Raw genomic sequence first — 12144 nt, 5'->3', positions numbered from 1 at the left:
TGAACAGGCATTGCCTAGATAAAGAAAATTAGGTAAATATAACAGAGTAACGATTTGCAGGATGTGTTTCATGTGGTGAAAGAAAAACCCAGGAAGACAAGGCCATTTCTCTTTTTTGAAGGGACCCTAATAAAACTTTTTTTTCCCTGAGGGGAGGGATTTGAAAGGTTGAAAAAATAGTGTTTGGGTTTAGTCATTTATTGAATTCATGTAGTTGAAGTCATAGAATGAATATAGGCAAGAAATATCAATATCAGGCTTGTGATTTATAATTATCATTCTGGCTATGACTGTGCATGACAAGAAAAAAAGATGATAAAACTACTATATTGCTAATGCAGCTATGGCTAGGCTTGATGGCAGATTGAAAGGGAATACAAAGAACTGATGAATCCACCAGCTGTTCAGGACAGGACAGGGAACAGTGAAGAGAAGGTAGGAAGCCAAATAAAGAAACTTACATGAGAAACTGGGTGATTCGTTCTCTGGTCAATGAAATTTGAAATAATAACCATCAGGAAGACAGTCTAAATTTTAGATCTTTGGGTAGTCATGTGACAAATTTTATTTCTTGCTTATACATACAGGCTTGCTATGGAGAGTGGAATAGGTAAATGGAAAGTGTATGTGACACATTAAAATAGGAATTGTCAAAGATAGTAACAAGTGGGTTTCCACAGGTTGGTGTAAGTCAAAAGTAGAAGGAAAGGGAATATAGCTATAAGCCAAAATAAAGATTGTATATCCATCCTATGGCAAGGGAAACAATAAGTTCTCATTTTCTACAAGTGGAAAAAGAATATTGCCTTAAGAGTGCTTAGTTCAGAGCCACCATTCTAGAGGGCAAGGAAATATGTACCATGTAGATCAGATGCTTAAGGTGTACCCAGTCAGAAGGGTTTTGTTTCAGTCCTATAGTAACTCTTGTGATGTTCAATGCAACCAAAATACCTAGAATATGAAAGACAGTGTGCGAGAAATATAGTAGAACACAGACAGAAAAGGCCTTACCTGGTTGAGTTTCTCAGGAGGAAACAGGTTGTAGAAAAACGTAATTATGATCTTACCTAGTGAGAAAAGGGTATACCAATGTCTTCTTTTTGAATTAGCTCTCTGCTATGTACCTTTTAGCTATTAGTAAAAGTAGCTCTTTAGTCCACAGTAGTATTAATCTATGTTTATATAGGTTTGGAATATACAAAAAAATGTATTTAAAATTTATAAATTTTCTTAAATGAGGATTAAAAATTATTAGCATGCTAAATTGATTTTTCCATCAAAAGAAGATGTTAAAAAATTTAAGAGATTAGAGAGATGGCACATCTGTAGCTGCACAATCATGGGGACCACAGTCCAGATTCTAGAACACACGCTATCCACCAAGTATTCCACAAACCCCTGTAAGATAACTCTATAGGATCAGATAACTTCTTTCCACTACACAAGCATATAGCTATGTGCACCTGCACACATGTCCCACACTCACACAAAAATACACCAAGCATAAATAAAATGTTAAGATACACTGTCATTTTGAAAGGTTAAAATGTTTTGTTAGGACAATGAAGATGATATATAATATTGAATAGGTAAACTGTGAATGATCTGAAATTCCTACTATCATGTCTTTTAAGTTCTTGAATTCTTATCAAGGAAGTGTTAAGTTTTTATGTGATGGGAAAGCCCAAATATATTAAACACGTGACTCATGAATTAAAAACGGTCACACTTTAAGCCACAAGTATGAACACTCTATTTCTGAATACTTTTCTTAAAATCTAAATGCACATGACCTGAATGGACACCTGATATTTATCATTACTTTAGAATAGAATTGAACACTAAAAGGATTTTGAATGAATCTAGAATAAAGAGTGAAAGAAAAATAAAAGTCTGTCATACAAAAAAATATTAGAGCCTTTGGGTTAGAATAAATCTTGAGTAAATGTTTGAATATAAGCATAAACAACTGAAACACACTAGCAAATATTAACAGATAGCAAATTGAATACATTTGCGCGTAATCATTTCATCTCTTTCTCTGGCCTGGAAACATGTAGACAAAGTTTACATGCCATTGTGTAAGTTGTGTTCCCTCCAAAATCCTTTCTGGCATACAAAAGGAAAAGAAATAAAATTTTACAATATGGGCAATGGCTCTTAATCTTTTTTTTATTTTCCTAATATATACATACATATGTGCGTGTGTGTGTGTGTGTATACACACTCAAATGTATGTGTGTATAAATACTGAAAACTTTTTGGATATTTGATAGAAACAAAAGTTTTAGTTGGTGAGGGTTAAACAACTAAAAGCATGTAACTGGCCACACATGGATAACTGAGCGTACCACAGTTAGTGCAGTAAGCAGTTTCTGAACACATGTTGGTAAAAATAGCATCTCTATCAGATAATAGCATAGTACTTTATTATCAAGTAAGGGGAGGTAGATGCTCAAAGGAAAAACTACTAATGTAAATAAGGAACTGAATTAAGACGTCTTTCTTATTCCTTTTCATGAGATAGAAATAAAATGGGGGGAGTAAACAGGGGTACTGGGATGAGAGGAGAGAGGGGCACCTGCAAGTGAGATTTAAAGTAAATAATTTAATGTAAAATGTAAATTGAAAAGTGTGTCAAATCTTTCGAACAGTGATTCTCAACCTTCCAAATGCTGTGACCCTAGAAAACTGCTATTTCATCATGTTGTGGTGATATCCATAAAATCACTTACATTGATACAACCCAACTGCAGTTTTGCTACTCTTGTGAATTGTAATATAAAATCAGATATGCAGGATACCTGATTTGTGACCCCTGTGTAAAGTTCATTTGGCCCTAGAAAAGATTGTAGATTGAGAACCACTGCCTCAGAAGCACTGGGAATTTCATAGCACAGAAAAATAACATATTGTGGCCAGTTTCCAACGAGCAAGAAACGGATAAAATATGAAACAAATGTTCAATGATGAAGACATTACTATGGGCGAGGTTTTGGAAGCAGAATCCCAAGAGACAAAAATTTACAAAAAAGTTCAGCTGTCCTCAGAGGAAGAGTTTCAGAAGACAAGATCAGCAGGGAGTGAGGGGACAGTTTCTGGGATCAATGGGTCTCAAGAGCTGCACACACAGTATTTCCTGTTCTTTTATATATTCAGTGGTGACTTAAAGAAAAAAAATGAAATAAAAGAGGTGAAAAATGAACAGCAAACATTATAATAATTCAGAATGTCCTTTCATTCTTTCTTCCCATCTTTAGAGAGAAAAATCTACTACACATTATAGTCTGCATGTTTACAACAACGACACACCAGCCCAGCGTTTGTCTCAGTATTTGGGCTACTAGGACTCACCAAATCAATGCTCAATTTTCTATCACATATACTTGTGACACTGCAGAAATTGTCACATGTACTTCTGTCACATTGCAGAAATATTTGCCTGTATCTGCATAGCTTCTGCATCTCTCAAAACAAGGCCACTGGGGAATTAGTGTGGGCTTGCAGTGTTTCTGCAAAGGTTTGTTTCCTTTGTTTGTTTTGCACTTTTTTATTTTTTAATAGTACAAATATGGAACAGATTCTCTACTTTCCAAATTATCCCTGAGGACATTTTACTGGAAGTTTTGTTTTCGTATATTGTAAGTCGCACACCACATCTCCACCCTGGGCTCCAATAATAGAATCCTTCCTTCTTGTCCTTGATTATTTCACATGAGATGGAGTTTTTGGGTACACAGGATACCTATACCATATTTTAGTTTCTGCCTCAGTCAGTAGCATATCTGCTGGTTTGCAATTATCAAAAGCCAGAATATCTTGGTGGATTGATGTTAAAATGTTTATTTCTGGTTTACACTGTGTTAAGAAAGATACGCCAGTCTCCCAGTGTCAACGAACAGTATCTGTATCTTAACAAAGTAATTTTGTTTTAAAAATTGGTCCAAACACTTCCCTAAACAAACAAACAACAACAGAACCCCCTGATCCTATCACATTTACCCTTTAACCTGCACCCATATTTTATTAACTGACACAAGGTATATTTCTGTTCTAGAATTTAAACATCCAAGACTCTACAGGCTCACTCCATGAAATCATCAAATATATCTTTGAAACTAACTGTTGCCCACATTTTAGGCACTATTTGGACAATGTGAATAAGAGTACAATCAAGCCAGTGTTAGGACTGAACTCCTAAGATTTCCTGGTCTCCTCGTATCCAACACAGCCTCAATGTGTCTTTTTGTAATTCTTATAGGGAAAGACCTTGCTATCATCCAAGAACATAAGCATTTGCTTTAAATTGTCATTGACTAAAGCAGAAACAAAAATGTATGCATTTGGTGTTAGGCCTAAGGTTTTACACACTGTCAATGTACAACGAATGTGTTCTTTTCCAGTAAGCATCAATACTAAAATTTTCAGTCATTTTGTGTTCAGGAAGCCGACTGCCAAGTGAGAATTGGAAAACACGAACAGCAATAAAGACTTTCCAGGATAGGATCTTCTGTGTCTTCTGTGATTGCTCTAGATGTTACTGGATGTGGATTTACTGAGCAGGAAGAAGAGTGTTGTGAGGTGTAAAGAGATTGTGGCTGATACGAAGGGATACATTACAGAAGAAACCAAAAGATTGGAAGCGTGAACTAGAGAGAACGCAGTATGCATCTTCAACCTCATGAAACAGGAAGTGGAGAATAAACAGCCTAGGGACCCAAAAGAGGAGCAGAAATGAGTTATTCAAGCAGTCAAGGGTGACATATATCTAAAAATGGGAAAATGAGTCTGCACATGGACTTCAGCAGAATAATAGTAGTTGAAAAGAAGTACCCTTTTGGCTTTTTAAAAATTAGAACGATTAAATTTAAACTTTAAGAAATAAAACATTTATATCAAAAGTATATGAAACAAAAGCTGAGAATCATGCACAGTGTGTGCATACTATATGCATTTCTAAGGAACCAACATTTGAGTGAGATGTGGAATCTTTCCAGTTAATTTCCCTTAGAAAAGTCAGAGTCCCAGCATTCCAGAGAAACGTCATCTTACATTGAAACATTAAATATGCATAAATGAAGCAATGGTTTCAATTTGTTCCTAAAAAAAAAAAAAGAAAAAGAAATTCCTGATCCCAGTTGATCAGTGATATCTCAGAATTATTCTCTCAGCCAATTATTCTGCAGGTTCTATCAAAAATCCATTATGTATAGTTAATCTTAATACTAAATCCAATTTCAAATAGTATGTGATAAAGAGTCTCTCCAACAAATTACAGACAATTGCTAAGCTTGACTCAATTTAGATTGAGTTCAAAAGCATCCCGGTCTCGCTTTCTACTGCAGAGTTCGGAATGATCTCACTCCCCAGTAACTCAATGATCTTCAGTCTTTCTCTTTGGCTTTCCATACTCCAAATGCATATCTCAGTACTACTTACACCTAAGCCCATTATAATTATCAAACTCTTTCTTTGCAAAGAATATTCTTTTATTGAAGACTTGATATCAGTTTCCACTTAATTTTTTCTCCTATATCCCTTCAAACTCTGAACATTTTCTCTTCCTTACACAGAACTTCTTTGTAGGACATTTTGTGCCTGGCATTTGCAAATTCAAAAATTAAATCAAATATAAAATCACAGTTTGGGAGCCAACAGGAACCTTTGATAGCATCAGGAGCAACCTACTTCTAAATATATTCGTAGATAGGAGAGTCTGCCCTTGCTGGAAACATTTAGAGCATGACAGGAACCATATTACATTAAAAACCAACCAACCAATAAAACAAACAGGAAAGACAGTGTCACTGATCGATAAAATGTGTGTATTTACGTTGAACTGTAATGTGTCTGCTTACTACTTCCACCAGATTATAGATACTATTGTTGGCAAGGAAAGAAAAAAAATTGTCCTTATTTATAATATACATTTAGAAAATTTGAAGATAACTTCCCTGGCCTGTTACCTCTAATATTTGCTTCTGTATGAAAACCAAACATGCCTGCTAGGAGATATGATTCCATTTGTTTGTGTTGCCATGTGAAAAAAGTCAGTATTTGAACTATTCATCCACTTTCGATAATAAATCTACAATCCTTCCAAAATCTTCAAAAGTCGATGAACATCTTCTTTTTTCTAAGATCCCATGCGCTATGATGCTGGATTGTGGAAGACATGCGCAAACATCTCGCTTAAGATGGAGAATTGAAGAAAGTCAAAACAAAGGAACCACCAATACCCAAGCGGTGGTTTTATTCATGTTATTTAAGTTAGTATGGGTGAAGGGCTACATACACGAGCAGACATAACTGAAAAAGGATCTATCACTAAAATCCCACGCTAGCATGGGTGACAGATTACAAATGCTGAGGGCATAGAATACTCTACACAACTTGCAGGCAGCTGAAAAGGTTAGAGTTGCCAATAGAAAAAAAAAATTAAAGTAATGTGAACTGCTTGTCTAGTCTCTTCATGATTATATCTCTGAGAGTTGGGAACAAAGAGATGAAGAGATATGTTTCCTAAAGTTGTTGAGTTACTAGATACTCTATTTTATTAAAATTTGCTGGGAGATAAAGACTAAAAGCAATTTATTCCTTTATCAATAGAAAGCTAATAACATTGTTGCCAAGACTGTTTCTACATTAGAGAGCATACTCACTTTTTATTCTGCATTTTGATATTTACCAATTTGAAGCAAACACATAAGTGTTTGCATAGTCTGCTTTCCCCTCCTTTATCCCTTCTTTACTCAATTACATTCCTTTTTTTTGAATTTGGAATCTGAGCTTACTTTATTTAACATTTTGCATTGACATGATAATTCTCTCCTCTTCTTAATAAGAGCATGTGTCTTCCTTCCTTTACTTTATATGTCATGTCAAGGGCAGTCTTTTAGTCATCCCCATTTCAATATTAAAAAAAAACATAAAGATAATTCAACTTTTTTCATCAACACTTCTTGGATTTCAGTGAGTTGCAATTACCTGCTACCTGTGTTATTGATAAAACATTTATTTGTAATCAAATTATCTTGATAGATTTCCCATTTTTAATCATATTATGTAAATATAATGTCAATCAAAAGGTAGTAAACTTTAGATTTAAGTTGGTGACTATATTATTCTTTACTATAGAAAACAGGAATTCCCATTTTATCATAAAATAACTTTTTAATTATTGAACTTATGATAGTAATGACTTCACAGCACTGCCTCAATGCTCTAACAAAATACCATGTACTGTGAGGTACAGAGATCTAAATTCTGGAAGTCCAGAACCATGGCTCTATCAGGTTTGTTGTTCTCTGATGTATACGTCATTGACTGGCCTGTGGTGCTCCTCTCACTGTGTCCACACCTAGCATTTCCACTATGTATGAACAATCTTGGTATTTCTTTTTCTACACGTAAGATACTATTTTAATGGAATTGGTTCCTTGTCCTTAAGTTCTCACTGAGCAGTAATTACCCTCTCATACAACAGATGTAAACTACAGACACTTTGAGGATTAAAGCTACAGTCTCTGGATTTCATGGATTTATTATAATTTTATAATATCATTCTGGCCTAAATCACATATTACACTAAAATCTATAGCTTTGAGAAAGAGAACAGAAGTACACTAACATGTTGACCATTATTATTCAATGTTTATAATATTATAACCACTATTAGCCTATTATTGATGTTAATAAATTGGATGAAATCAGACATAATGTCAGTATCTGTGTAAACCTAACAGGAATATCCAATTAAAGATATCTTTACTTAAACCACTAGGTTTTTAATGGAACCTATACTGTGAAATCTAATCTATAATCAAGGTTATGGCACAGAGTCATCTATTTCTTCATTATACCCAACAGTCTATTTCCTCAAATCTCTCTAACACAAACCAGGGAGCTAGTATACACTGTTACAAAAACTTAAAAGTTTACTCTGATATTTTGAAACATTCTACACAATTTTTCATACAGTAAAAAGGCTCTTTTTTATGTCAATAAATTTTGCAATTTGTTTTCTTATTAGATAAAACTAATCTATATAAATTGCTGATATTACCATTGATTTAGGCAATCTTTTCTAGATTATTTATTTATTTATTTTACTTTATATATGTGAATATTTTGTCAATGTGTACATTTGTTTACCATGTGCATGCCTAGGGTCCATGTAGGTGAGAAGAGGGAGTTATGTTTCCTCAAACTAGAAATGCAGATTGTTGTAAATTACATTGTGGGTGCTAGGAACCAATCCCAGGTCTTCTACAAGAGGAACAAATGGTCTTAACTGCTGATCCAGCTCTCTAGCCCATAAGCAATAATTTTTTTCCTAAATAATGAATTGTATTCTGTTACATTCATTTTCAAATTTTAATTGGCATCATATGATTCATAATGAAAACTTAAATCCCCTAAATTATTTTAGTAATACCAAGAAAATATATGTTCAAGTAGCTTCTATTAATCTCATTTATAAATCAAGATATAAGAAAATTTAAACAAGGTAGTATTTTCTTCTTGGTATAGCTTAATCAAAAACACAATGAATAAGAGCTATAAATGTCTAACATTGAAAATACCAAAAAGTTTATACTCTTAAGAATTCAGTCATACTTACCTGGCAGGGGATATACCAATGATCACGAAGGTGGTTCTCCCAGGGCGAAGCTTATCCATTGCACTGTGGATGTGCTGACCCCTGTGATTTCCCCAATGCGGGAAAATCGACTGCATAATTTGTGGTAGTGGGGACTGCATTGCGCTCTCCCCTGGGAAAAAAAAGAATTCAGTCAGCCCAATAACAAACTATATTAAATTCACTCCAGACTTGACAGCTGTAGTCAAAGTACTAGTAAGAAAGTCTGTTATTTCAAGATTGAACTGGAGTCCCCATTTTATTTGTTTGCATCTCATGTGTAGGATAAGCACCCACCAGAATATCTGATCAGTAACCGTACAGAGTAATAGACACTGGATCATGTAGCCAGCAGAGTTGAGGTCGTAGCATGTCTGTAGGTAATGTCTAGATTTTTGTCTTGTTTTCAACTCAGTCTATATTTAGTTGGACACTGCCAAGTCAGTTCCTGTCTATTCACTTTAAACTATAGTTATATATTTTATAATTAAATGAGCTAACTGAACTAACATTTAATAGTTAATAGTACTCATATATCTCATAAAATTGAAGATCTTAACAAAAATGTATGTTTGATTCAAATCTGAACTTTTTTGTTAAGTGGACATTTTGCTTAAGATAATCCTTGGTTTCCATGGAATGCTAAAATAGCTGCATACTATGAGTCATTGTTTAAAATAAAAAATTTAAAGTATTATATAATTATTTCCATATGATCTTCCCTTTGGTTCATTTGGTATAGACAAAACTCTCCCTTTTTCAAAGTTAAATATCTCAATAAGTTAAATTGAAGGTTTTATATTGTTCCTTTTATTTGAGCAAAAGAGTTTTGGAAGTACAAATTGAAAAAAATATCTGTTAATAATGTGTACTCTATTGTTAGGTAATAACATAATTTATAGCTCCAAATTATATCATTAATTGCAGGTAACACACTATAGTTTTAAACAGATACTAGAAGTTAAAATATTTTATTCACTCACTAATTACATCATCATTTTTAATTTAATTAATTAGTAATTAAATCATTGATGATTTATACAATATGCTAATTTTATAATTAAATATTAAAGATATTTGTATATATTTGTCAGGCTATTAACTTTCAAGGTTTTATATATATATATATATTTTTATTTAACACATTTTAGATACTTTAAACGATGTATACAAGCAAGTAGCGCTTGCAAACGTACTTCATTTAAAACACTCTGACATTGGGCTGGAGAGATGACTCAGCAGTTAAGAGCACTGACTGCTCTTCCAGATGTTATGAGTTCAAATCCCAGCAACCACATGGTGGCTCAGATCCATCTGTAATGAGATTTGATGCCCTTTTTGGTGTGTCTGAAGACAGCTAGACTATACTAATATAAATAAAACACTCTGATAATTTAAGATGCATGGATTTAACTCCAAATTAAAAGGTAAATGCTTAAAGAAGTTTTACTATGTAGTTTATTACATATATTTTAAAATTTCATAATCTTACCCTGTAAGCGTACTTTATAAATTATGTACACAATACAGATATATAAATTGCAAACATAATGTTTAAACTCATTATAAGCAAGTCCTCTGACATTTTCTCCAGTTTAGAATTTTGTTCAAATACTGGCAAAAATCTAGTAAACTAACATACGTAATAACCTGGTAACGAATCAAAATGAAAGGTTGTTTTTTCTGTGAGGAACCCAAACATTTGATGCTTCACCTTTTGTCTTTCTGATCCTTTTGCTTTACACATACTTTCTGTGTTGCTCAAAATATGTATTAGCAGTACACAAATACTTTCCTGATTTTATATTTTTTGATTCGACAAATGAGTCTTTCCTTCTTTTCTAAATTATATTAAAATGCAATTGATTCAAGGAGTCTCTCAACTGACAAAACAAAAAAAGATGGATTAGCAGTTTGTAGTCACTCATATAAAAGCTTTAGTATCACCTGTCCATATCGGCAGCAAGATAAAAAAGAAAAAGAGAAGATGAAGAAAAATTAAACTAAACATCCTTAGAAAACAGAGGCAAAGGACAAATGGCTATGTCTCAAACAAGAAAAACATTAGAGGTAAGGAAACCCATCAACAGAAACCTCCCTGTGAAGACAAGTGGAATAGAACTGTAATTCACAACTTGCTAGAAGCAAATTATAAAAACTCAGGAGGAGCTACACTATACCCTGAAGGAAAGGAGAAAGATAAGCTCAACTTCTGGAGTCTCCCAGGATCTCGAATGAAGAGTAAACTTTCTCATGAGCTTACAGTGAAACAAACTAAACACTTATGTTCTTTTTTATTTCAAGATTTTTTAATTTAACAGCATTCTGACAGTTTCACACACACCCATATTAAATATGTTCAGTATATATATTAAATATGACATAGATAATATGTATTGATCATAATTTATACTTCCCATAACTCTTATCCTACTCCCTTGTCTGTAGACTCACTTCTGTCACATATACTGCCTTCCATAGCACAGTGTCTTTCATACATTTACAGGTCCTATGCAGTACTATATTTGCTATGAATTCATGTTTGGAAAGTCTATTCGTATCCACAAAACAGCATTACTCTCCATCCTTTGGCTCTTAAGCTTTTTCTGGCCTCAATTTCACTAATCCTCCAACCTTGGCAGAGTTGATACAGAGAGCCTCTTTGTGGCTGAGCACTCAACAGGCACTCTCCATAATTTAAGCAGTTAGGAGTCTCTGCCTTTACCATTTCTTGCTGCATAGAAATGCTGACAGGATCATCTGTGCATAGGTATAAACGTGTGTTTAGAAGGCAGTTGGGTTATATACCCATTCGTGAACTTTAGCTCAATAGCTGACAAACAACTCAGTCTGCTGCTGTCCTTAGCTAGCTGCAGTGTACCTATTGCATGGTAGAGGGTAGTCTATTATTCATTTACCTTATTTGACATTTCACAACATAGGAATGATTTAAGAATTTCTTAGGCAGGTCCCTAAAATTCTGACTGTTCAGCCACGGTTAGAAGAGAAGAGCATTCCTCCTTATATTTTTTTTTCTTGTTGTTGCAAGCATCCTTTGTTCTTCGATTCATCATTAATCATGCCAAATAACTGAATCAATTATGGGATTCATGCTTAAAATTTTTCAATGATTGCCATTTATCTTTGGGAGATATAATGTAGATTTGATTGGTCCCAGTGACAGTCATCACAATGTTTTGTAAGATAATGCTGGCATGCATCTTCAAAATCTATCCTGCATTCATGAAGTGTATTGACTAGTCCATAAAGTTGAGCTGATTTAGGGATACAATGTAGATAAATTAAAGATGCTATACAAGAGAAGTGTATATAACAATTTGCCTCTGATGTTAATTATTTTTTCTTCTACATCAATTATTTACAATGTGAATGAGTACTGAGTAACTTCCATAATGAATTAAAACCTGATACATCTAAAATTTTATAAATGTATATTACATTTTGCATTATTTACCCTATAGCCACATGGATAATAATCTCTT

General features: G+C 33.6%; 1 non-coding gene across 1 annotated transcript; it reads left to right on the top strand.

Moving 5' to 3' along the window:
• The first annotated feature begins 8615 nt into the window (after window positions 1-8615).
• On the top strand, window positions 8616-8776 carry LOC114632299. The gene has a single exon (XR_003713064.1). It is a non-coding gene; the product is annotated as a U1 spliceosomal RNA (small nuclear RNA).
• The last annotated feature ends 3368 nt before the right edge of the window (window positions 8777-12144 follow it).

Source organism: Grammomys surdaster, unplaced genomic scaffold (assembly GCF_004785775.1).
Source record: "Grammomys surdaster isolate TR1022 unplaced genomic scaffold, NIH_TR_1.0 372, whole genome shotgun sequence".
Lineage (NCBI taxonomy): Eukaryota > Metazoa > Chordata > Mammalia > Rodentia > Muridae > Grammomys > Grammomys surdaster.
This window is presented reverse-complemented; position numbering and strand designations above follow the sequence as displayed.